Source organism: Adiantum capillus-veneris, chromosome 29 (genome assembly GCF_014529385.1).
Source record: "Adiantum capillus-veneris isolate H3 chromosome 29, ASM1452938v2, whole genome shotgun sequence".
Taxonomy (NCBI): Eukaryota; Viridiplantae; Streptophyta; class Polypodiopsida; order Polypodiales; family Pteridaceae; genus Adiantum; species Adiantum capillus-veneris.
In genome coordinates this window covers 84,969,806-84,974,998 of record NC_140959.1, presented here as the reverse complement: position 1 = coordinate 84,974,998, position 5,193 = coordinate 84,969,806, and the positions used below count along the sequence as shown (strand labels likewise).

At 40.0% G+C, this 5,193-nt stretch overlaps 1 pseudogene; it reads right to left on the bottom strand.

Annotated features, from left to right (window-relative positions):
• Positions 1-1,321: 1,321 nt before the first annotated feature.
• On the bottom strand, positions 1,322-2,194 carry LOC147419520 (uncharacterized; annotated as a pseudogene).
• Between the last annotated feature and the right edge of the window lie 2,999 nt (positions 2,195-5,193).

Here is a 5,193-nt window from a genome sequence, read left to right as displayed (position 1 = left end):
GTTATCACTTATTGGAAAAACATAATCAATGAGCTTGAACAACCAACCAATAAACACATTGGTGAATATACGACATTTTGGCCAAAGACTGTAGGGAGTCATAGAATGCAAGAGATAGAGGAAGACAGAGATGAGTTTCAAGGATATAAATAATTGAATGATCACTATGTTGGTCCTCAAAGTGCAAGGCCACAAGAGGCCTTTAGGCCTCAAATTGATGTAAGAAAAGGGGATCTTGTTCTTGTGAGACCCGCAGATCCTGAATATCCGATATGGCTAGGAGTGGCAGAGTCAAACGTTGATGTAGACAAATCATCTCCTAACTACAAGAAAGTTCTGATTCAGTATTGGGCACCAAAACATCGAAAACGAAATCCCACAATCCAAGAACAGTATGAGGATTGTTGGAAAAAGAGTTGGTGCTGCAATCTTGCTGACCCAAAGCGCTGGGAGTGTGTTGATACAATTGTATGTTCATGGACTCCAAGGGGTGGAAGAATTGCGGAAACAATCAAGATCCCATCAAATGTCATGGAGAAGGCACAGGCTAGCTTAATAGGAGAAATTGAATAGCATTTCATATCTTGCTCATTGTTTTATTTTCCCAGCTTATGTATGATTTTATGAAGTATTTTTAAACACCCACATAAAAATAAACATTCTAAAAGGTGTTTCTCAACACCACCATTTTCTTGGGAATCTATCTCTTTTATGAAGTGTTTTGAAACACCCACATAAAAATAAAAATTTTAAAAGGTGTTTCTCAACACCACCATTTTCTTGAGAATCTATCTCTTTCATGAAGTGTTTTAAAACACCCACATAAAAATAAAAATTTTTAAAAGGTGTTTCTCAACACCACCATTTTCTTGAGAATCTATCTCTTTGTCACATTCCCAAATTAAATGAAAATTTTCCAAATTTAATGAGAAATAGGAATCCATAGGCGTTGAAATTAGTCCCAAAGTTGTGGGATTTTCCCATTTCATCTAAAATGGTGTTTTTTGATGAGTGACCACCCCGAGAGGACATTACGAACAAGGCACCTACACATATGGAGGAAAACCTTTGGATGGAACTTCAAAACCTTCTTCACAAAGGACATTGTTTTGTATTGCTTTTTGGGATCCTTATAGATGGTTATCCACCAATGCATGATACAATATCTGCCTTGCTTGTTTTTCCTTGCCGAAGGCAAAGGCCGCAATATCCTAAAAGACTTCCGATCCCTTGCTCACCAAAACTATGGATTGCTACCTCTCTATTTACAAGAATACATTTGTGGGCATTCAGGGCTATAGGAAACTCGGCCAAACAGAGCTTAATGCTCTACACTTGTACATCTCTGTTCATGCATAGTCCATATACTCATTGTGGATGATCCGGATCATCTCTTCATTGAAGCTTGAGAGATAATGTCATAGGGCAGTATCCTTTGAGTCACCCTCCGTGCAAGATCCACCTTTCCGTTGGGCAAACTGATCCATCTCCAAAGCGGACTACAAGGAAACAACCTCGGATTATGATTCTAAGAAACAACAATGAACTACTTACTAGTGTTGCATTATCTTGCTCGCAAAGGTTCTTGTTAGTTATGTCAATTGTGCCAAGATCAATGTTCTCCAAGCACAAGAGACGTTCATGGGGAGAGAAACAACTTTCGAGAACACTCTTGTAGAAGTCTTTCTCCTCATTTAATGGTTTGTAGAGCTGCCACCACGAGGGAATCCATGAAATTATGTCCCTCTCGCAAGGCGAGCATGTTGATGATGGGAGCAGAGGAGTATTCCACTTGGGACTTGGTCTTCTTACTAGGGTTCTCTGTATCACAAACCCCAGCATATATTGCAAGAATAGAGAGGGCTTTGTCCTGATATTTCACAGGAGTGGGTAATGTCGTCAAGGAAGAGAAATTATTGACCGTCCACTATAATTGGATGCAGGATGCACAAGAGAAGCTCTGGATCTCATCTTTGACATCCTCCCCTTCTAAGTCTTGGTCAACTTATTCCAAAGGAGGCTCGCCTTGAAGACATAGGAGGGCCAACAAAGCCTCTTCTTGGCTAGACATCTTCTCCTCTTTGGGCTCCGCCTCCTTTACAAGCATCCTTGAAGATGGCTTGTTACAGTCACTTGCTTTACCTTTTCCCTTGAAATTTTCAATTTCCTCCATCACCATCACAGCAAGCACCATGTCCCACCTCATAAATCCATGCCAATGTTCCCCCTCGGGGGCTTCACCTCTTAAGACATGTAAGTTACCACGTGAGTTCAAATGAATGGGTTTTTTAATTGCCCAAATTTTAAAATTTTAACAGGATTACATTAAAAAAAAGGTGGTTTTAAATTGATTTTAAAGAAAACCTCGTAAGTTTTTGGAAGAAAAAGAGGTCATTTTATTACCTTAAGCATGTAAGTAAAGGGGTTTTTTTAATACCCTTTGAACACACATTATATGAATAGTTTCTTAAAGTTGCACTCTCCGAGTGTTCTCCATGCCCAGGTTTATAAGGTTGTCCTCTTCTTCCTCTCGGTAGTGTGCCTTGGTGAGCCCTTTGATCACCCTACCCAATTTAAAGCGGAAACTATTGTCTTCTTTGAAGATGTGCTTGAGTAGATCAACTAGCACCCACAAACCTTCTTCATCTTTAGAACTGATGGAGTACTTTGCTATGTGCGTCTCCATTTAGGATGTAAGCACTTCAAATGCATTAGCATGCAGTTCGATGGTAGCTTCCATGTCGATGGAGCTACCTAGAACATGGCGCTAAGCTTCTCCATCATGTGTCCTAGGTCATGTGCAAGGATTTGGGCAATGAGAGCTTGAGTAGCAGCAGCCATTCTTGCTGGCGGAGTGCAAGGGACAATGGCACGTGCTTAGGGATGGATAGAGCAAGGAAGCGGTGAAGAAGATGAGAGAAGTTCAAAAACAAGAAAGTGACTTTAAAATGGACCTTGCAAGTCACTTACAAAGGAAACAATTAAAAATAGGACACTTTTATAAAACTTAAAATTCAGTGGGTGATTAAAATTTAAATGTTCTCTTTTGCAGAAAGCCCGATCTATAATACATAGTATTGCCATCCAAACACCATAGCTTGGAACACCGTAACTTCACCACCCACCACGACTCTAAAGTCACTTAACACCTCTAAAAATAAAAATTAGACATTCTCGGATCACAAAACTAGACAAAATTGTATCGTATTAATATGAAAATATTACATTGCAATGGTAGTTGCTTGCTTGATATGGATACATCTAGGGAAGGGGATGCTCTTACAAATAAATACCCTCTCTTTTCTCTTACATAGAGGATTTCCATTGATTATATACATGTATTCCATCTTGAGCTCAAACCTAAGCACAAAGTACTCCCTTAGATTTTCCATATTCCAAGCAGCATTGACTGCCACGTCCCACACTTCCTCTTGCTTCCACACATGCACTTCAACTTGCTCCATATCATTGATGTCCGAATCAAGTGCTTCCCATTCACCTCGCGTCTGCTTCCATCGCCGAAAAGGGAATATAATGGAGATTTGTTGCTTCGCAATGTGGTACTATCGAATGATCATATTTTCTGTTACAACCATGTACTTTATGGTATCCCCATTGTGCTAAAAAATCTTTGAGTCCCAAGCAGATTGAAGGAAGGCTTTCATTGTTGTTCCACCCTTAGCAATCCAAATGGTAGGCATGCAATGACCATCGTCTATCTTGAATTAAAAAAAGAAAGATACATATGCATAAAAGATGTTAGTGTTACTCAATGTGACCCATAAGTGCACTTCATTGCATTGAATGTTTCATTTTCAATCCGTCGCCTGGTTAATACAACAGAGATACTGCCAAGAGTTGGTCAATCACCGTCCATCAAAATTGGTGGACTAAGTGTTTTCAAGGTTTCGTATTCATTCCTTGTCGTTGGGACTACATACTCTGCATCTTAGAAGAAGATGGACTGTTCTGCAATCTCCAATGTAGTACACCAATAATATAGCAATGAGACGAACTCAAAGTGGTGAGCTTCAAAAGTGTCAGAGAGCTCCTCCAAAGGCTCCCATTCCACAAATGTAGATGGAAAAATATATGCACAAGCCAAACACCATGCCCACAAAGTTTCATGTAATGGAATTGGCCTATTAACTTTGAGAGTAGCGGAAATTAGAGAAATTACTTTTGTGAAATTACTTTGTGAGCATAGCGGGTGAACTTAATTGATGGTAGCAACATAAACATAGCATTTAGTTAACTTGGCATGAATAATACTTTTGCAAGAGAGAGAGTTTAGAGAACATGACAACAGTTGAGGACCGGATTTATGTGGAGCCGGCGGTCCCCCCTCCAATAGACATTTGTATTATACCTTCTCCCATCAAGAGAGACTTGGTACAATACAATCTTTGTTTTCCTTGTGACCTAGGTGATACAATGAAGATGGAAAGCTTCATGCATCACGAGAAGGACTGTTTGTTGATCTTTTCCTCTTGGGAGGAGTTGGCGATGGTCTAGACCGCCGTCTTCGTGGAGCCACATCTTCAGAAGAACTTAAAGTTTCATTACTTTCTTACTCTTTGGATTCCTCCTCTTGTATGGGAGAAAGTCTTCTTTGGAGGTCTCTTGAAGAGGCCTCCTAAGCTCTCTCTCCTCTTGGAGAGGAAGGGAAAATCCCATACGGGCAAAGTTGTTAACTTTGGCTTGCAAAGCAGGGGTTGCCCATAGCTTGCTGCAACCTAGTAACAAGATAATGGACAAACATGGGGGGCATCATCATTAGCACCTTCATGTGCAAAATCAAAGTTATCAATGTTCATTCTACTCTCTTGGTTATTGTGAGCCATGTTAACAAAATTTGTGTACTTAGTTGCAATTCAAAACCTTAGTTGCCACACGTCTTAGCCTTTGAAAATCAGCACTTAAGTATCTACACCCACGGCTCGACGTGGTTAATTATAGAGAGTAGTGGAGTGGGTCTAATATTGCAGAATTGCCAAGGGCTAGCTCCTTTTGGGATTCTTATGGCTCAATGATGCTAAAGTTGTAGGCAAGTCTAGAAAGACGCAATTATTAAGTCCAAAGCTCATGAGGTGTGCATCATATCCCACATAGTGGGCTCAACAAAATCAATAATAGATCCTAGTCCCACTTACCCTTATATAATTAACAAAATCAACCATTTATTATAGGCTA